This window comes from Nannospalax galili, unplaced genomic scaffold (assembly GCF_000622305.1).
Source record: "Nannospalax galili isolate Female #2095 unplaced genomic scaffold, S.galili_v1.0 scaffold189, whole genome shotgun sequence".
Taxonomy (NCBI): Eukaryota; Metazoa; Chordata; class Mammalia; order Rodentia; family Spalacidae; genus Nannospalax; species Nannospalax galili.
In genome coordinates this window covers 7,212,718-7,235,185 of record NW_008360331.1, presented here as the reverse complement: position 1 = coordinate 7,235,185, position 22,468 = coordinate 7,212,718, and the positions used below count along the sequence as shown (strand labels likewise).

General features: G+C 40.4%; 1 pseudogene; it reads left to right on the top strand.

The window, feature by feature from the left end:
• The first annotated feature begins 12,031 nt into the window (after nt 1-12,031).
• On the top strand, nt 12,032-13,125 carry LOC103728059 (annotated as a pseudogene).
• Nucleotides 13,126-22,468: the final 9,343 nt, after the last annotated feature.

Here is a 22,468-nt window from a genome sequence, read left to right as displayed (position 1 = left end):
GAACTGAAAGATTCATTAGTGTCTTTTTTGTTAGATAGAAAAGGTGGCAGGGGTGGGATCACCATGAAACAGAAACAGAGAGGACTCTGGCAAAGCAAGTGTTTATTTTGGGGTTAGCGGGGCTGGGTCTCAACTCAGGAATGAATGAAACCAGCAGCCTAATGGCTGTGGGGTGGGGAGTAGCTTATAAAGGGAAAAGAATGCAGAAAAGGGAATAATTTTCTGCTGTTTGGGGCTGTTCAGGGCTGTTCAGGGAGGGTGTGGGGTCTGTACCCGGTGAAACTTATCGAGGAAAACATCTACTGTAAAACATATTCTCTACAATTACAGGATTCCAAGAACCCATTGCAGCTACAAGGCTTCGGAAACCTGTTTGTCAGCCTGTAGAGCATGCTCTGGTGATCACAATGCATTGGGTCACCAATTCCTGGAGCTGCTTTTGTCAGCTTGCAGGTGGCTGGGAGGTGGCTGACTTAGTCCCTTCCAGGGGCCTTATGGTTTCTGGATCTGGGGGCTCCTGGACTTGAGCCCTATCACTTTTCTTTACCCCTGTTCTATGTTCCATGACCCTTAAGTGGAGGTTTCACTTAGGCCTGGGCAATTCATACACAATGTCCACATGTGACCAGTTGTGGTACTTGGTAATAGTCTCCAACTGGTACAAAATGAGCTTCTTTGATGAGTGGTGACTGGGATATTTGTCTCTAAACATAAGGATTCATATTTTGCACATAGTAAGATATCACACTAGTCTAGGGATATGACAGTCTTGGGGTTTTCTCTAAGATCTATGACCAGTCCAGCCATGTGTATTTGTTTATGTTTAGAGTACCACATGAGTTTTCTTCCATTGAGTGGGCTTTTAGTCCAATTAGGTAGCTGTTGATTGCCCCAAGATAGAAGTGCCCTTACCACACCAATGTTGTATGCTGTGCTGGCCACTGATGTAGTTAACTGATCTTGAAGCTGGTGTTGGAACATAGACTAATGATTTCCCTTGGCACCTTCATAGCACTCTGCAAAGCTATAAGAGCTAGCCTTCAGAGGAAGTGGTTTCAAGTCAGTTGCAACTGTATTGCTCCAAATTCTGTGTCGGAAGAGCATTCTATCTTCAGCTGTAGTATTTTACCTTCAATTTCTGGGAGGCCATCAAGACCTGTGGCAGTGGCCTGAATAATTTTGGGAGTCTTTTAGATCACCCTGGCCAACAACTCAAAGGAATACTGCTGGGGTTTCGAACTGGGCAGTAATGATTGGGGATGAGTAAGCATGCTGTTTGCCAGCCCATGCCGCCCCCAGTACTGGGAACACTCGGGTGCAACAGGGAGACTAGTCAAGCAGGGTCTCATTTATTTCAGGTGTTACAGAGCTTATAAAGGCACCTGGAAATCCCCCCTCCCCCCCCCGAGGGTGTATCTTAAGGATGGTCACACACTGATCATGCACTCCTAAGCAGCGCGGAAGTATTCTTCAGACTTTCAAAGCAAGTCAGGCTGCACCCCATTAACTTCCTCTCAGACTTCTGCAAGGTGGGGCCTTCAGGTCTCCACATCTCCCCCTTTTTATTTTTATTTTAAGGTTGGACTGACTTTATTTCACGGGTTACCCATCTCATAGGCAGCTCCCTGAGGAGAGATAGCTATCTCCTTCCTCTAATCTTATGCATTTTTGCCTGTCTTAGGTTGTGTCACCTCTGACCAAGCCTTGCCCGTCATTGCATCATTCACATGGCCATGTGCATGTCCTGTCTTAGGAGCACTTGTCATGGGCCATCTTACCCATCTTTGGCTAAAAATGCATCATGATTAAGGGCAGCTGTGTGGGTAATGCCAGCCCGTGACAGTCTTAGTCTCTGCCTAACTTGGTTAGCCAAGCGTGAGGAAAAGGAGGGGGCCCTGTGAGAGTCTGTAATCATGAGGAGGTGGGCCGTGGCAGTTCCAAGGGTCCTCTGTCACTGAATTATCTGGTAAAGACACTTAAAGATAAGCTTATCAAGAGAAACAAAGCAAGTCATGGCATAGGACAAGTTGAAATACTTCTGAGACCATGTACCTTTTAGCCAATTGGCCCATTGTAGAGGCTGACTGGCAATGAAGCCAAGGAACTGGGTCCTTCACCTCAGATGGATATAAATAAAGAGAGGAATTTTGTCTCATGAATGATTGTCCATGGACTTTCATGCTAGTCAGTCGGATCCTGGCCTACCCACTTAAGGTTTTTTGCAGGCACCCATATGGGGTTTGAATCTCCTGTATGGTAGACACAGCCAAAGCCTCGACCCATGCTTAGCAATGGATTGTGGGACCTGGGGGGAGGGGCAGTGAGAATACGCCCTAACACTAGGGTAGCTGATACATGACATTACATCCCTGTCATTGTGCTCAGGCTGTATGCCAAGTATAAAGCCTGGTATGCACATTGATTTCTGGGCAGCAATGGGGTGTCCCAGTAGTTCAGCAGATAATTTTTTTTACTATCCTGCAACATTTGAAAAATTATAATCTACTTTGTACATATGTTAGTTTTGCTAATTAAGTCTTGGATTCTTTAAAAATTAGTTCTTGGGTCTGTCTGGGCATCATGAAGAACATGTTTATGTTTTATCATTTCTTTTCCATAATGGTGTCCTTCCATCTTACTCGTACCTCAGGTCTCTGCTCCTGTCATCCCCAATGCTTCTGAAACTGGGATTCCAACTGATTTTTAGTGAATAAGGCCATACCCAACTGTTGGTGGGGGCTTATTCCCCCTTTTTGATTTTGTAATTGAATTTTTAGGTTTTGATGGTTGCGTTCTATAATGGCTTGAACTTTGGGATTGTAAGGAGTTCCTGTATTGTGTTGAATTCCCCAAAGTGAAATGAAATCTTGTAAATTTTTACTCAAAAAACATGCTCCATTATCACTTTTAATTCGTTGGGGCAGTCCCAATGTAGCAAAGCACTGGGGAAAATGAGACTGAGCATGTTTAGGCTTCTCTCCTGTATGAGTGGTAGCCCAACAGGCATGTGAGAATGTGTCGATAGACACAAAAATATACTTAAGCTTTCCAAAAGGAGCATAGTGTTTGACATCAATTTGCCATAGGAATTGGGCTTGAGTCCCCTGGGGTTTACCCCTCGCTGTTGCAAAGGTGGTACCTGTAGAAAGGGTTGACAAGACTTACAGGTATGTACAATCTTCTTTAGGTCCTTGATGGGAACTTGAGGAAACATCTTATGGAGTCCCCGCCAATTTACATGAGTGAGGATATGTAACCCCTGAGCTTCATTCAGGCCTGCTGACAGGAACTGGGTGGAAGCCACCTTGATTGCCTCTGCATTGCCTTGGGATAAAAGCCCAGGCAATCCTTGGTGGCCCCTAAGATGCTGTAAGAAAATAAGGGCTTTTCTTTCTTTAAGGATCATACTAGTCTGAATCATCAAGGGCATAATGGGTTCCCATCCAACTGGATATGAGAATCTAATAGCCCTGGAAATAGATTGACTATGTACAGACTATCAGAAAACAAATTCATGGGCTAACTTATCTTTGTTAATGCTAAAGCAATGGCCATAAGTTCCTTGAATTGAGCTGAGCCATCACAAGTGTGGACATATCTTTTTGGTTTCTCATCTGCCCCTGGGTATACTACCACTGCAGCTCCAAATCTGCCCCTGTCAGTGAAAACATTGTAGGCTTTTACTAAGGGCTCCCTGACAAAGAGCCAGGGAGCATCCCAATAAGGGGCGTGAAAGGAGGTCACCCATTTATGAGGGCCATAACAACAGTCCAAATTTCCCAGGAACCCTTCCAAGGCTATGGCCACTCATTTATTATTTCTGAAGAGCCATTCAAAATCCCTAAGCCGATAGGGGATAACAATTTTAAGAGGGTCTATGCCATAATGTCTCAGAGCTACATCATGTCCTTTCTCAATCAGGTCAGCCAATTGATCCATGGGTATATAAACGTGTGGTACGCCTCCCAGAGAGGCATGCACCCATTGAAGGGGCTCCCTGTCCTGCGTAAGGAAGGATGTCATCAGGGTCTCACCGGAGAGTACCCATAACTCAAGATCTTTACTAGGCATGTACCAGGCAAGTTGGGCTCTGACCAGAGCATCCTGGACCTTGTGTAAGATGTCCTGGTGTTGAGGAGCCAGGTGAATTAGTTCTGAAGGCTGTTTCCCTACTAGCAACTGAAACAGTGGTTTTAAAGTCTCAGGGGAATAGGCATCCAGGCTCATAGCCAATTAATTTCTCCTAATAATTTTTGTAGCTCTGTCAGGGTTATTGTGGGCTTGACAGCCAGTGTGGTTTGTATGGTTCCGAGAATTTTAAAGGGAGTAATAGCCTGTATTTTATCAGTGGATACATGGAGTCCGCCTGTCTGTAGACATTTCTGAGTAACCTTATATAACTCTTCTAATTGTTGGGGGCTTGGAACTCCCAAGATTATATCATCCATATAAACATACAATATGGCATGTGGCAGCAAGTGAGCAGGCCCCGAAATGGTCTTCACATAGCTTTGGCAGAATGCTGGGCTATTGGCCATACCTTGGGGTAAAACAGTCCATTCATACCTCTCATCAGGCATTTTAAAGTTGGTGGAAGGTACAGAGAAAGCAAATTATTCACAATCCTGGGGTTGTAGAGGGATAGAAAAAAAATCTTTAATGTCTATAAATCTAAGAAATATATCTGAGGGAATAGCAGGGATCCAAGGCAGTCCCCTTAAGGGTGTACCCACTAGGGTCATTCTAGCATTGTCTTTACACAAGTCTTGCAACATTCTCCATTTGCCAGAGGCATTCTTAATAACAAGGACAGGTGTGTTCCATGGACTTACAGAAGGCCGGATGTGGCCCAACTGTAATTGCTCCTGCATAATATCCTTTAAAGCCTGTAGCTTTGTCTCAGGCAATGGCCACTGCTCCATCCATACCGGTGCCTCAGGGGACCACCGGATGGCCGGAACCTGAGGGGCAGTGGCCCTTAGAATTGGGGGTGAACCCGATGCTCTTCTTTTGGGTCCCCCTTGTAATTGATATGGTGAGACAACCCCTGAGTTGCTGACTCAGGAAGCCTATCAGACTCTTCAAGATCCAAAAGGTCATCATAAAAGGCCTTGCTATCAGTGGTTATGTAGGCCTATAAATCCTCCAAAATATCTTGTCCTATGAGGTTGACAGATAACCCTGCCACCACCAGGGGTCACACCTCCCCTTTAGCTCCATCAGCATCCTGCCAAGTGAGCCATTCTTGAGTCTACTCTGATGGGGTGTATCCTCTCACACCTGGGATTCGGGGCCCAGAAACTAGGAGCCATCATGATGGGACAGCCTCCTTTCTATGAATGGTCCTATCAGCCCCCGTGTCTACTAGGCAGCAAAACCTCCTGCCATCTATTTCAAGATCCATCTTGAGCCTTACACCAGGGATAATAGGGACTGTCCAATTCACCATAGGTTTTTCTCCTCTCCCGATCCCTCCCCCAGGGCATTGTAAATATGTAGCCTATCATGGGGAAGTCCTCCTTTTGTCAACAGGGCTGGAGGCTGTCACCCACTTAGTTTAAAGGCTTTCCTTCAATATCAAATCTGGATTTACAATACTTCTGCCAATGGAACCCTTTGCAACACCGGGGACAGGGCATAGATGGGGGTCTTTTTGATACCTCACCTCCAGGCTTAGGCCAGTTCTCTCACTGAGGACAATTTCTTTTAAAATGGCCAGTCTGGCCACAGTGAAAACATGGGCCTTCTATTCTTTTAGGCCCCATTGTTACCTGCTGTCCCAGATTAATTGAATTAAATGCCTGGGTTAGGGCATGGGTCAGAGCCTCTGTTTGCATCTGTACGACAGCAGCCATGGCTTTGCTTTGGCCCCTCTGGGTTCCCAGCTCCTTGGAGGCAATTATCCATTGTCCCATGGACCTGTCCTTAAGGCCAGTACAGGCTATCTTGTGATCAGCATCCATTCCATCCCATACCAGGAGTTTTGTTAATTGCTCCCTCAAATGGCCTGGGGGTAATTTTGGTTTTAAGCTCTCCTCTACTCTATCTATAAACTTGTAGAGGGGTTCACCAGGCTTTTGATTAATTCCTGCAAGGGGGGATTCGGTAGGCCCTTTGTCCAATTTTCTCCAAACATTTAATCCTATGACCCTGACCTGTTCTGTATATGGGGCTGGAATGCCCGACTGTTGCTCCCCTGTGGCATAACGGTCACTTGAACCAGTCAACATCCCAAAAGTAATGGGGACCAGTGGATTGGCACTTGCATTCCTCTCAGCCTGTATCCTGCATTCCTCCTTAAAGAGGGCACACCATTTAATATATATAGGGCTAGGAAGGACTGCTTTGGCGAGGTCCAGCCAATCCTTTGTAGTACACTGCTGATGAGCCAAGCCTTGGAGGAAAGTATCTACCCAGGGTGATCCTGGAACATCCTCAGCCACCACCTTTTTTAATTCCTTTAAATCCTTTGCCTCCCAGGGATACCAGGGGTCAGGGCTCATGCCTCCTGGGTTTACATTAATAAGATACGCTTCCACCCATGGCCTCACAGAAGCCTCCTGAGTGGGGCCAGAATCCTGGAAATGGGGATGGTTTTCATGGGTTTCAGGAATCCCTGAAGCTGGTCAGGGCACGCCCGAGGTGCCGCTTATTACTTTGGCTGCTTTTGGTTTCACTTCTGTTGCATTTCTGCATTCTTCCTCAAACTCTTCCCATGATTCCCATGCCAGGGTTTCTGAAGGCTCATCAGGAGGTGGCACCGAGGGCTTAGGGCTCTCGGGCCAAAAGCATGCCTTTAAGGCCGAAATAATAGGATAGAACTCCAGTGGTGGATCAACCCCCAATTGAACCTGCCTTTGTCGAGCTAGATGTTCCACATATTCCCATGTATCCCCAGTAAAAACATTAACCCCAAGTATCCAGGGAGCCAAATGAATCGCCTCTGCCCAAACCTTTTGAGCTATTGTATCTGAGAGATCCAATCCCCTGCTTTTAAGCATATCTCTCAGCGCTTTAAGTGCCGGGTCCTCAGACTTAAGAGTTATGTTACCCATCTTTTCAGGTCTTGCTTACCCCGAACTTCCAGATTGGCCCCAATCCATTTTAATTCTTTCTTTCTTTCTTTCTTTCTTTCTTTCTTTCTTTCTTTCTTTCTTTCTTTCTTTCTTTCTTTTCTTCTTTTCACCTTCCTTTGAGCACCATGCTGGGGACAGTTGCTGAGAGTTCGAACCAGCAACCCCTGGGCAGTGATGACTGGGGATGAGTAAGCACACCATTCACCAGCCCATGCTGCCCCCAGTATGGGGAACACTCAGGTGCAACGGGGAGCCTAGTGAAGCAGGGACTCATTTATTGCAGGTGTTACAGAGCTTATAAAGGCACCTGGAAATACCCCTCCCCACCAGGGTGTATCTTAAGGATGGTCACGAGCTGATCATGCACTCCTCAGCAGTGCGGAAGTATTCTTCAGAATTTCAAAGCAAGTCAAGCCGCGCCCCAGTAACTCCCCTTGGACTTCTGCAAGGTGGGGCCTTTAGGTCCCCACAGAATACTTCTCCTGTCTGGCACTGTTTCTTGTTATGTAGCCTTTAGCTATACACACAGACTCATGTAGAGATAATATGTTCTTTTTTCTGTCTTCCTCTTCTGGGACTTAAATTATACATATTTTGCTGCATTTAAAGATACAGCATAGTTATGTAAAACCTTTTCTTTATTTTTCTTCATTTCTGTATTATTTGAGTTTTATAATCCCACTCTGGGGTGACAATGATTTTACTGGGATTCTTCATCTTTTTCCTGGATCTTTTAGTTAAGTTTCTATTTCTCTTCCTATTATACCCTGCCCAGGAAAGGTCACTAACATTGGCTGGTTCCTCTATCATTTTCACAAGGGGGCATATATTGTTCAGAAGTGTGATCCATTAAAACGATGGTAGTTTCTGAGTCTGTTTTTAAGGTGGTTGTGTCTCCAGTGAATTCTTTCAAATTGTCTCTTTGATCCTCTGTAGCAAATTAGATAGTCAATGATTTAGCTTGCTGTTCTTAATAAGAGGAGCTATTATATAGAGGAAACCCTTCAGTTTGAACCTCCCACACTGTTTCAAAGTGTGACAATTCCTTCCCATGGAGGGTCAGAGCTCTCTTTTCTTATAAACTGCCTCTTTTTTTTTCTTAGGACTGTGCTAAGCTACTACTCTGTAATCTGGGTATGACAATAGTCTCTGGTCTTCTGGACTTGCCTCTCTTAAGATGCAACTTCTGTTCTAGAATCAGGACAGATGAGGACCAAGGAGGTAGTAGTGTTCTCAGCTTATGGTTCAAAGGTAGAGACATTATCCTATGCATAAGGGTTAGGTGCAAAGGGAAACATTCAGCTTTTTGGAAGTCCTCCTTGGGAACTTAACTCCTTTAATTTGCCTTTGGAATAATTGAAAAATATTTATGACATCTGGCTACTGGGCCACAGAGCTCCTCAAACTGTCATTCTATAAGTGTAGCTCCTGCAAGCTTATTCTATTTGTTCATTTGTTTTGAGGCATAGTTTCAGTATGCAGCTCAGGCTGGAACTGAACTCTTAATCTTCCTGTTTTAGTCTTCAAAATGTTGCGATTACAGGCCTATGCTATCATGCTTAGCTAGCTTATTTTTAAAGTTTTATTTTCAGTTATTCCAAAGAATCTTGGAGCAAAACACAAGGCAGTCAAACATCTTCAACTAACTATCATAATGTGATTCCTGCTTTTACTGGAGCTTATAAGGTTAAAGCCTGGTCCCTGGCAGCCCTAACAAAATAAGCCTGATATTTTTGTCTTCAAAAGGCCAATTAGAAATAAGTAACAGTTAAATCAAAGAAAAGAGATTCATACAAATGGGAACGATAACAAAAAAGAGGTCCAGTGACTCCCCAAGTCCATCTGTAGAGTACTAACTTGACTTATGTTTAGATACATGACATGAGGCATACATAAAAGAGTAGCACTAGTCAGTCTGTGGCCTTGTTGCAGGTGCTATGTGCAGAGAAATGAACACCAAGGCTTTCTTTTCTCCAGGAAGCAGTTTTTTCTTGCTTACACCTGGCTCTGTGGGTTCATACTCCAAAGACAGTCCCTAGAACAAAGAAAGACCCAGTCTTTTATCCCCTCTGTTAGTTCCCCTTTACAGTTCAGTTTCTTTATCTGCCATCTATGGCAAGAAACATATCCTGATGATGTACCCCATGCTACAAGCTTGTGACACATAGACTCCATATGTAAACTCGGGCAAAGACTATAGTGCATTCCATCTCCATTGTTCTGGGGTGTTCCTGCCATAGTCCCAATCATCACTGACCCACCATTTTCTCTGTTCCAGTGTCTCTTGCAAGGACAATAACAGTCAGCTCATATGAAGACTTTGGGAAGGATTTTTCTGGGAATGCCTTCTGCTACAAATGGGAATTTTACCTAACTTTGTAAACAAAGCTTATTTTATGGGTTTTTTGGTCATTTAAGATAGTATCTATCCAATCTGTCTTCCTACTCTGTAGGAAGACTTAGATAGTCTTTAGCTCTTTAGAAAAACAGTGTAAAATCTGGAGAGATGGCTCAGCAGTTAAGGAAACTGGCTTTCTTGCCTGGAACCCAGGCTCGATTCCCACATCCACATGGCAGCTAACAATCACCCATAATGTCAGTTCCAGGGGAATTCGATACCTTCTTATGACTTCTACAGGCATTGCTCAACAGGGGTGTACTTACACACACATACACATACACATAATATAAAAATAATAAATACAAATATTTTTTAAAAAAGAAAAACAATGTAAACCCTCTTGCTAGGCCTTGGGCTCCTCTTGTATGCAGCTTTCACAAGATAAACTAAACAAATGTCTTCAATTTTTTAATGTGTTCCCTATTCATCCCTCATGATGCTTCCTTGACCATGGACCTATATAATAATGTGTGTGTATGTGTGTGTATGTGTGTGTGTGTGTGTGTGTGTATGTGTAGTGAAAATATCATTGCTGAGAACAGCAATATAATATTGAAATCAGTAATTATCCCAGTTTATGTTCCAAATTGCAGAAGGGATTGGATTAATAACATCTGTGTGTTGTTATGCATGCTACTCTGGGTCAGTAGGGAGTCAGAAAGAAAAATTCCTTCCCTAATAAGACAAAGTTCCACATATCATGTGGAATATCCTGAATGTACTGTTCCAGTACATGCTGAATGTACTATTTATACAAAGAGAGTACACTGTGGTTGGAAAAACAGTGCTGAGAGAACTCAAAGGAAAAAAATTCTGAGAACAGATTGGGTTCATTCTTGTTTTCAAATGACTCCAGGAGTCAGGCTGTCTTTCTTCAGGCCCCACTGCACTGTGGCATCTCCAACACAACAACTCTTCCTCCAAGGTCTTGCCTGTCTCTTCAAGCAAGTGAGTGTTGAACTCTTCAGGCATATCATTGGCATTTGACAGATCTAGACTTAGAAACTGCATTGGTAAAACTGGGCTCCAATATTGGGGTAAAGTTGGGGTCAAACATGTTTCTATATGTAGTACTTACATTGCAATAGCATTACATGATTTCATTACTTTTGTTCATTTACCTATAAAAACCTATATTAACTTGACCATCTAATATGCTTAAACTGTCATGTAGTGTAAAAAATCATCTATATGCCAAGTAATTATTGTTATATTAAAAATCTCTCAAGAAGAATGACGTCTCAAACCTGGTTTTGATTTCTGATTAATCTTTATGTTTTGATTCTGTGTAAGAGACACAAATTTTTAAACCTGAATAGAATAATTATCTTTTCATACAACATTCAGAAATTTCAATGTCCTTTTTCCATCAGTTTAGAGGGAAAAAAGACAGAGGGATTTAAATATGTAAGTACTGAAAGGTTTTGTCTCTGAAATCATGACTGTTTATTCTGACAATGACCCCTTCCCGGAACTGGGGTTCTTGATTGAACATACGGGTTTGTATCTGTGGCATCTTCCACACTGAAGAAATGCCATATTACTACATTGGCATGTTACTGATACTTGAACGATTTCAGAAATTCACACATGGATTGAGTGAAAATTTGCCATGCTATATTGTTTTAAGATGACTTTCTAGATATTTAATGAAGTCTAGAAAAGAACAATGGAAAACATAAATGGTCAATAATTATTGCTATATTTAAGTATCAGTATGAGTGGACTTATCATACTTTTAGACAAATGGTAACTATTTATATAATAGTGAGCAAGATGCACAGAGGAATGTCACAAACTGATCATCAAGTTAGGAGTCCTTTATTAATTACTGGCTTTCAGAAAGGGGACTAATGCCCCGAAGAATTACCGACCCTGAGGAGAAGCAGGGCAGGGTTTATAAAGCTTAAAACTACTATTACATTTTGCCAGGAGCAAAGTCAACAACTATAGTTACATGAGATTATCATAGTTACGTCAGACCCACTGCACGTCAGTTAACAAAGAAGTTTTCAGTTAACAAAAAGTTTCTGTTAGGCTGTTTGGGAGGACATGCTAACCTGGGCATGCTACCTGACTACTTCTAAGTTTTCCAGTATTGTACAAACAATGTAATCCCTGAAAATGCCTGCCTGGGATGTTCTGCCTGGCTGAGTGCAGTGGGAACGGCTGGGCTTCAGTGTAATTACATTCACTCAAAGGATCCTGTGATAGTTAACTACCATGTAACAATTGTCTAGGCCTTGGAATCCAGATAATTATTTGGGCAAACAGTAGTCTGGATGTTCCTGTGAAGATGCATTAGGTAAGAGTAATATTTAAATTAATAGATTTAGAGTAATAGATATTATACTCAAACATGTGTGTATATACACATCAACTCTACTAGTTCTGCTTTTCTAAACAACAATTATTAATGAAGATCCGTTACTTTAAAAATGTTTTGTAAACTAAATTTGGTTCAAGCCCCTTTTTAAATCTGCAAGTGGCTCACTCACCACCTCTACTCTGCGCTCCGAGTCCTCTTGTCTTGTCACTCTTCTGACCACTAAACAATGGCTCCAGCATGTGCAAAGCTGGCTTTGCAGGCAGCAATGCCCCCAGGGCTGTGTTCCCTTCCATCCTCAGGCACTCTCACCACCAGGGAGTGATGGTGGGCATTGGCCAGAAGGACTGATATGTGGGTGATGAGGCCCAGAGCAAGCGAGGCATCCTGACCCTGAAGTACCCCATCGAGCATGGCATTGTCACCAGCTGGGACTACATGGAGAAGATCCGGCAGTACAGTTTCTACAGTGAGCTGTACTTGGTCTCTGAATAGCACCTGGTGCTGCTGACTGAGGCACCCCTGAACCCCAAGGCTAACAGAGAGAAGATGACACAGATCATATTTGATACCTTCAGCACTCCAGCCATGTATGTGGCCATTCAGGCGGTGCTGTCCCTGTATTCCTCTGGGTACACCATTGGCATTGTCATGGACCCTGGTGATAGGGTCACATACATAGTGCCCATCTACAAGGGCTATGCCCTTCCCCACATCATCTTGCCTCTGGATCTGGCTGTCAGGGACCTGACAAACTACCTCATGAAGATTCTGAAGGAGTGAGGCTACAGCTTCACCACTATAGCCGAGCATGAGATTGTGTATGACGTCAAGAAGAAGCTGTGTTATGTTGCCCTGGACTTTGAGCAGGAAATGGCCACTGCTGCATCCTCCTCCTCCTTGGAGAAGAGCTATGAGCTACCTGATGGACAGGTAATCACTATTGGCAACCAGCGATTCCGGTGTCCAGAGGCACTCTTCCAGCCCTCCTTCCTGAGTGTGGAGTCCAGTTGCATCCATGAGACCACCTTCAACTCTGTCATGAAGAGTGATACGGACATTCGCATGGACCTGTATGCCCACACAGTGCAGTCTGGCGGCACCACTGTGTACCCAGGCATTGCTGACAGGATGCAGTAGGAGATCATAGCCCTAGCGCCCAGCACGATAAAGATCGAGATCATTGCTCCTCCTGAGCGCAAGTACTCAGCTTGGATTGGTGGCTCCATCCTGGCCTCTCTGTCAACCTTCCAGCCATGCAGATCAGCAAGCAGGAGTATGACGAGTGGGGCCCCTTAATCGTCCACTGCAAATGCTTCTAAATGGACTGAGCAGGAGCCAGGTATCTGCTGCATGAGTTGATTCTGAAGTATCAATTTGCCCGGTAAATGTACACCTCATGCTAGCCTCATGAAACTGGTATAAGCCTTTGAAAAGAAATTTGTCCTTGAAGCTTGTATCTGATATCAGCACTGGATCTTAGGCCTTGTTGCTGATTTCAGGCCCTGTATTCAAGTTAACTGCTCCCTTGGTATATGTTCAATACCCTGTATGTATCTTGATTTAAGTCCTTGGGCCATGTAGTTTGGTCAGCTAGTGATTGAGGCCAGCACCACCATGGAAGAGAAATCACCAGCCTGGTGGATCCATGTGAGCACAGTGAGGTGATCTGTGTAGGATGTTAACAGACAAAGCTGATTATTCCAGGATTTCTCAAGACTGGCAAGGGTTCCTAAACCAGTTAGCACTTCCCAGTTTAACTGGGTGAGAAAACAAGAGCCTTAGGACCCAGTTTCCATCCTAGTGTTTCCCTCCTGGCCAGTGGGTTTTTAGTTGCCTTGAATTGGGAACATTTGCATTTACACCTGTAAATTTATTCATCCTTTTTGAACTATGAAAGGTTTTTTGTACTCAATTCTTTAAGAAATGACAAATTTTGGTTTTCTACTGTTCAGTGAGAACATTACGCCCCAGCAATACATTGTCATGTAAAGAAAAAGTGCTGCAGTACACTGAAAAAAAAAAAAATCAAGTCAACTAGGACAGAGAAGTGGCTGTGTGGCTGTCACACCTCTCCTCCACAGGGGATCCTGGGTTTTGATTTTAAAGACAGAGTTTCCCTTTGCCCCAGCTAACCTGGAACTCCTTATGTAGACTAGGCTAGCCTCGATCTCACAGAGAACTACCTGCCTCTGCCTCTGTAGTGCTAGGGTCAAAGGTATGTGTCACCATGTGTGACCATAATTCCCTTTCATTTCAAAGAATTTCACAGTAGATACTGCTATTATTTATTTATTTTACAATATTCATATTTGTCAAATTTTTGTGCCTATCAAGTTTATGTCCCCAGATGTCCCTTGGTGTGAGTTCATCCAGGGCAGGCTTATTTTATTTTGTAGTTTAATGTTTTGAAAATTCCATATGTAAACAGTGTATTGATGTTGCTAGTTTAAAGCCTCGCATTAGCATAGCTTCCCTAGACCATGGTTTAAAGTATGAAACAGCACTGAAGAAGTTGAAACACATTAAAACTGAATCAGCAAACTACTCGCTGTAAAGTCCTTAGTGGTCCATTGTTTGGACTTACAGAAAATCTCTTCCATATTTCTGGGCTTTACATTTCTTATTAATAAGAACTTTGAGGGAAATTATATTTAATGTTCTTTCTAAAATACTACAACAATATAAGTGCTTCTGTGACCATCTGGAAGTTCAATAAAATAGTAAGAAAAAGATATTGGATTATCACATTAGTAACATCTAGGGTTGATTTGCTGCAAGTAACTAGGACACAGCAAGTAAGTAAATTGTTGCCTCAGATCTCCTTCCCTCATCCCCCCAGGAGGGTACTGCACGTACCTACCCCCATGCTCAGTTTTTATGTGGGTGCTAGGGATCCAAACTCAGATCCTTATGTTTGTATATCAAGCGTTTTACCCACTGAGCTTTCTCTCCACCCCCTAGTGCAGGGCTTCTTAAAATTTTTCCATCTATGAACCTTTTGTGCATGAAAAAATTTTGTGGGACCCCAAGATGAAAGTATAAAAATTAAATATTTACTGGTGATAAATCTTGAATAAATTTATTTTAAAACAAATCCTTATATACATATAATTCATATTTATGAAGGAAGAAAGCAATAAGAACCCATAGGATGACTGTATTTAATTACTCTTAAAAAAAGAATTAACTCTTAGCTGCATATTTGATACTGCAAGCCATAAAGCATCTTTCAAATTTTTAAGATTAACTGACAGTTTGGTCTCACAATTGTCAACCCTGAGAATGTCACTTTGCATAAATATGTAGTACAAATAGAAGTATGTTTTTATCTGTGCTGGATAGCTTTAGTTGTCAACTTGACATACCTGGGTAGAGAGAGCCTCAATTGGTGAATTGCCTCCATTGGACTGGCCTGTGGCTATGTCTGTGGGGCATTTTTCTGATTATTTAGTGATGGAGTGTCCAGCCCACTGTGGGTGGTGCCATCCCTGGGCAGGTGGGCCTATGTTGTATAAGAAAGAAGGCTGGGCATGGGCCAGTAGAGCAAGTCATTAAGCAGCATACCTCCATGGCCTGTGCTTCAGCTCCTGCCTCCAGGTTCCTTCCTGTGTTCCTACCTTGGGCTCCACTGATGAACTGTGACCCAGGAGATGCAGGCTAAATAACCCTTTCCTCCTGAAGTTGGTACTGGTCAGAGTGTTTTGTCACAGCAATGGAGAAACAAACTAGAACAATGTCTATTTCTGAAACTATTAGGAATTCTACTCCAGTCTTAAAGCAAGTTCATTTAATGTTTTTTTTTAAATTATACTCAAATGAGCATCTCAATCAGAAATTTTAAAAAATAAATATTCTAATAGAATACAACCTAAAGATATACTTTTTTGATATTTAGTCTCAAGGAAACACAGTAGAAAATTATTTAAAGTGTTTTCTGTAAGTAAACCATTATGCATCTACAAGAACAAAAATTTTATATGCACAGTAAAAAAATTACAATTTATAACATATAATAGTCAGAAATCTGAATCCAGGTGTTTTAGAAAGTATTTGTTGATATTTCCAGGCAAGATGGCACACACAGTGAAAAGTGCATGTTATTTAATGTATGCGTGTGTGGCCGAGGGTGACATGCTTATCACAGTGTCCATATGGAGGTCAGAAAACAGATGAGGGAGCGTTTTCTCCATCCACCATGGTAGCACCTGCAGATTGAACTCAGGTTGTCAGGGTTGGAAGCAAGCGCCTTTACTCACTGAGCCAAGTCACTGGCCCCAAAGTCAACATTTTGTGTCAGAGTTAAGGTTGCCATGAAGTTGTTCAATGTAAATCAGGCAAGTATTGCCAGAAACACACTGAATTCATTGGGCATCTGATTTTGTATTCATTTTGGTCATGGTATCTTTTTTTCCTAAATATTTTATTTGTGATTCTTATTTTATGTGTATGAGTGTGTTGCCTGTGTGTATGTAAGTTCACCCATGTCATGCATAGATCAGAAGAGGGTGTCATATTCCTTGGAACTGGACAGGCAATTATTAGTCACTATGTGGGTGCTGGGAACCCAACCCAGGTATTCTGCAAGAGCAGTCAGTGTTCTTAAGTGATGAGTCATCTCTCCAGACACTGGTATCTTAAGTATCTTAAGAAAACTTTTATTGTTGTTAAACTTTTCATGACCCCCACATTCAGTTACACAGGGTAGATTTGTGAGCCAGTTTAAGAAGTTATAGTCCATTCTAAATATTGCCTGTAAGATTGTCCTGAACCATTTCGGAAAAGAAACTCTATATCAATGCTTTGCTGAAAGCACATGGCTTTTGGTCATGTGTCTATGCATCTGAATTAGACCATGAGTAAACACCATCTGGCTTGTTTACTCCACTCTGGAGCTGTCAGCCTTCCTTGAAAGGAGCTATAGGTAGCACACCCTCAGGTTCACCACATGTATCATCACAAGTTTTCTTCAATTTTATTTGTCTTCTTATCTTCAGAATGTATTATCCACGCTTCTATTATTACCTGCCATTCGAAGCATAAAAAGATGGAAGAAAGAGTAGTATTGTCTTACCTCACTCAGTCATCTTACTTTAAGAGTTATGGCTCGAATATTTATTGCAGAGTCTGGGAAGTCCACAGTCAAGACCTTAGAATATTGGGTGTTCTGTAAAAGCTCTGCTTTCTCAGAGATAATACATTTTTTTTCCTGTCCTCACATGAAGGAAGGGTCAAGCTAGCCTTCTGGAGTCTTCATATGTCCCTTAACATTCAGAGCAGAAGGAATCTCTGTCCATTTAATAAGGAAATAAATATCTCTTCCTAGAAACCGTTGAGTGAATTTTGTACATAACTCATTTTCGAGAAAGATAATTCATGAATCATCTATTTAGAGGCTAGGAAATTAAGTAGTTAATACTACCAACGTCTACAGTTTAAACATAAATGGGGAAAGGGGAAAAGGTTAGTCACAGGGTTCAAAACAAGGTGGCCTTTCTAATCACCTTAAAAATCACCACAATGCTTGCCACTTTCTTTGTCAGGTAGCATCATTAAATCCCATAAAAATGAAGCTAAATCCACATTATTAGTTCCAAACACCTCAATAAAACATGATTCTTGCTTTTCCCCACACTGAGTCATTGTCATGGCACCCAAAAATTAAGTGTTTTACCTTTAAAAAACTCCCTGGCATAGCAACAACGGATATTTTCTGCAGATGTGACTAGAGAAGAATGTAAGTTTATACACACTCCAATTGAAAAAAACAGCATTCATTGAACTTGGTAGTTTTATTTTCCCTTTGGGGTTAAAATAAGTTTTCCCTCCGTCTTTGGGAAATGTAGGCAGACAATTCAAACATGACATGAACTAAAGGATATGGGGCTGTAATTTGCATCAAAGCCAAACCAACAGGACTCTGTCATCTCCTCTTCAAAGCGCTGTCCTAAGGGATGTGCTGCTTCACTGCAAACCAAGGAAGTCATGTTCAGACATGCTGCTGCTAGCTCAAAATTAAACCTGAAAAGCTTTAAAAAGGAAAGAGAAGTATGTGGTAAGGAAGTACCACGAGTTCCCCAGGAATCCATGCTACTCTCAAGTATCATGCCTTTCATCACCATCCCAGACGGTGTGCTTACTATCAGAAAGAAAAATAATGGCTTGGTCAATTACAGTAAGACACTTTACAAATAAATAATAATTAGTAAAAGTAAGTCCCATGTTTTAGTAATGACTGAATGGATATGAAGGAATCGGAACCTAAGGACTTAATCTCTGTAGCTTGCATGCCTAAAATCTAATTAAAGCTTTAATTCACTTTCTTTAAAATTTATTTCAGAATTAATAAATTTGGATGTCAAAATAAAGTGAAAATAAAATGGAGAGATTATATAGAACAGTAGAACATCAGAGTTGTAATTTAATATTAAAAACTACAATAACAGGGGCTGGAGAGATTGCTCAGTGGTTAAGAACACTGCTGTTCTTGCAGAAGACCCACATGGCAGCTAACAACTGTCCATAACTCAAATTCCAGGGGATCCAACACCATCTTCTATCCTCCATGGGCATTGTACACCACAGGTGCTCTTACATCAAGCTGACAGTGCACACATACACATAAAATAAAAATAATTCAAAATTTTTAAAAATTATAATAAGAAATGACATTGAAAAAGCAATGTATAAGTTTTCAAAATGATTCAAACATTTGAATGTCACGTGCTTTTCAAAATTCCTAAACAAGCATGTTGGTCCATAGATAAAGTTTACTATTTATGTAATAATATTTCCAAGTTCCTCTAACAACTAAAATACTAAAATAGAACACCCATGAAAATCTTTTATGTAAAAGATTTGCAAGATATGCAAATATATATATTTTTGAAAGAGCTTGTTATTATAAATAAAAACAGTAGAGGGCTCTAAAAATGACAAAACAACTATGAAAACTAGTTTGAGTTTCAACTACTTGCCAGAAAATTTATACACTTTATCTAATATATAAAAGACACATAAAGCAAGCTGTGTACCTGTGTCTTTGTCTTTTTAAACAATACAGCTTCTTTGAATTCACTTTATTATCTAGTTCAATTTTAAACTTTTTTTCAATAAAAATTCCACAGATAATTGAATCAATGCCAGAAATCAATCAATATACATTATCTTGCTGTTATTTTGGGGGGTATTATTATTCCTTATCTTGTTTCAATATTAAGTGTAGTTTCTTAGATATCAGTGTGTTTGGTTTTCAAGGACCTAGGTTTTCTAAATGGTTTTAACATTATATTATATCTACTCTTTATTATTAAAGTCTTAGAAAATATTATCCATAAATAGAAAATCAATTTTAACATCTTCAGGTCACTAAGAATGATTTTATTATTCTATTAAATAACTACTTTCGCTTGAGTTCCTATGGTCATAGAAACATGTTGATTTTAACTCATATTTAATTGCCTTGTTTTATTTTAAATGTATCTTTCACTGAGTGTTTTCCTAAATTGAGAATAAATCTAACTATTATGGAACATATGCTTTTGAATGATATTTTAAATGCATTATTAAATTTGGTACTTATTAAGATTGTATCAGTTGATTATACTTTTTCAGCAATAACCTCCTTTATTACAGATGAATTTAAAACTACTAATGGTGGATCCTCTGAATGATTTGAGTTTTCACTTTGAAGTTCACAAAGTTATATCTTTTTTAAAAAAATATTTTATTTATTTTTATTTTGTGTGTATGCATGTATTGCCTGCATGTAGGTAAGTGCATCTGTGTCATGCAATGCCTGCGGAGGACAGAAGAGGCTGTCAGATCCCATGGAACTAGAGTTAGAGACAGTTGTTAGCTGCCATGTGGGTGCTGGGATTTGAACCTGGGTCTTCTGCAAGAACACCCAGTGTTCTTAACCACTGAATCATTTCTCCAGCCCACAAAGTTATATCTTAAGACACAGGAATAACAATTACAGAACAACAAAAACTACAGATTCAAATACAATCCCTCTGAAAGGAAATGAGGGAGTGCAGTTAGAAAATCATCCTATCGAATGGCTCCACCATTTGAGAGGGAGAAAAATATTAAACTGAGCAAAGACATGATGTGACCTGAGTCTAAAAGGAATTCACCAGTCACCTTTGCATGCTGGTAGCAAGCTGACATCTTGCTATGTATTTATAACATCACCATGATGCACTTACTACTAATACACTGTTGAGTTAAAGCATTAACATACCTTCTAAAGAGTTGCATTTATTAATAAGAGTGCTAGTCAAACAATTGAGTTAAAAAAATGAAGCATGGTTAAATATTTCTAAGAATGAGTAAGTAATTTCATTTCTTAGGGTATTAATATAGGTCTGTATTAATTTAGCACTCAAATATTTTATTTGCATTTTTCCTAATTTACTTTTTAAAAATATTTTTTATTTATTACTTTTATTTTATGTGTATGAGTGTATTGCCTGCATGTCAGTAAGTGCACCAGTGTCGTGTAATGCCTACAAGGACAGAAGAGGCCGTCGGATCCCCTGGAACTGGAGTTACTGACAGTTGTTAGCTGCCATGTGGGTGCTGGGATTCAAACCTGGGTCTTCCGCAAGAATAACCAGTGTTCTTAACAACTGAACCATCTCTTCAGCCCTCTAAATTACTTTTTAAATCTCTTCCTTTTCCTTTTTAGTTATGATTACACAGAGGCAGAGCAAAAGGAAAATAGATATTGCTAGAACATGTTCTAAATACTATTTAAATTCATTATACAGTGACTTTTGAAAATCAACATTTAGAAACATTTCAGTCACCAAACGCTAATTCCTTTCTGTTATGATTTTTTTTCTAGAGTAAAATCAGAAATATTGGATTGTGTTACAATACATATAAAGCTTTAGATTGGATAGGCCCTTTTCTCTCCTTTTAAAAAAAAAATTCTGTTTCTACCACTCATCTCACCCACATAATAACTCTCTTAATCTAAAGAGAGGCTTTGTCAGTTTTAATTTTTCTCCAAAGACTTACAATTACCAGGTGACACAACTAAAACCCTGTCAGATGGAATTAGAGATATGCAAGACACAAATTGAACAATTTAATCTTCTGTCTTTGACATCAATGTACCGTTGTTGCTCTTTTCTACTTCATAAGAAACAGCTGCTTACCAATGATTCCTACCCAACATGGACATCCAAGACCCAGCTTCGCAATAGCACAGTCACTGGATAACTGATGTGGAGCTTCTTTCTAGTTTATTTTATCATGTAAGGCCCAAGATACTATAGTTCAGTTGATTACTGAAGAGAATAATTAAAATCAATTTATTAAAGGAGACTCAAGGCATAGGTCAGACTCAGGTACATCTAAGAGTATCATCTACTTGCTTTTTCATATATAAATGAGAGAATCAACTAAGATTATATATCAACTGTAAAAACTTACGACCCAAAGAAATTTATTGCTTACTCTAGGAATATAAAACAACCTTTTTCAAAAAAATTTTTTAATCCTACATCCATTTGGAGCTAATTAAGACTATAATGGGAAATAATAAAGATTCAATAGGTATTATTTTCATAGAAGTTGCTTGTTCATTTTAATTCTTTTTTATATTATCTTTATTTTTGAGAATTTTATAAAACTACCTAATGAGTAAAAAAATCCATACATGTGTGGATGGACATGCATACACTTAACATCAATACATTAAATAGTTTCAACTTCACTGTGAGGCTTAGGTGAGAGGAAAATGAAATCCATGTAGTCTTGTTATTGTCACTGGAATAAATAATATTTCAAATGAGAAAAATATTAGAAAACACTCTCTGATCTTAAACTGTAGGAAAACCATGTGGGTGGTGCGAAGTCGGATTTTAAAGACTTATGTGGACTGACATATTTACATCCTCAAGCACACCACTTCCAGCTGTTTAAAATCTCAAGTAGAGTGAGTAAGGAGTGGAAATGTCAACTGCCCAGGTTCTCTTTTCATATTTGGTACCTTTCCACTGTGCTATTCAAAGAGTTTTACATTTGGCAAGATAATCACAGACGTAGAAAAATATTCATTTTCCTTAAGACTCAATTAATTGTCTTGCACACTGATGGGGCTGGTTATATTTCTTCTCAGTTCCCTTTTTTTTTTTTGCTAAACTTTATGCCCAAAGATTAGATCTAAAATGACCACAGATGCACTGTCCCTCAGAAGGACACTTGCAGACATTAATACTAAAATTTCCCTGGAGAGCAAAAAGGGCAAGAGAGACTACAATTTATTTGAATAAGAGAGTTTGGGAAACACCTGAAAGAATCATGGCTTCCCCAGTCACCTCTTCTTACACCCAAACTAATGGGGCAGAAAGATTTTTCGAGATTTCAAAGCTACAGTAGCTTGAACACTGTGATGTGCACTCATCCACTTCAGACTGCTGTGAGGCAGTGAGAACCCCTGGGTTAGAGGATGGGTATATCATGGACCCTTGTAGTCACACATTTAAACAAGCACTTCCAATACTAAAGACTATTGCAGAAGACTATACATTAAGTAAAAGAGAACAAATACACACACACTGATATCCCACTTTTTAAGGATTATTTTATCTGCTTAAAAAGAACAGGAAAGCTGGATGTGGTGGGGCACACCTTTAATCCTAGCACTGTGGA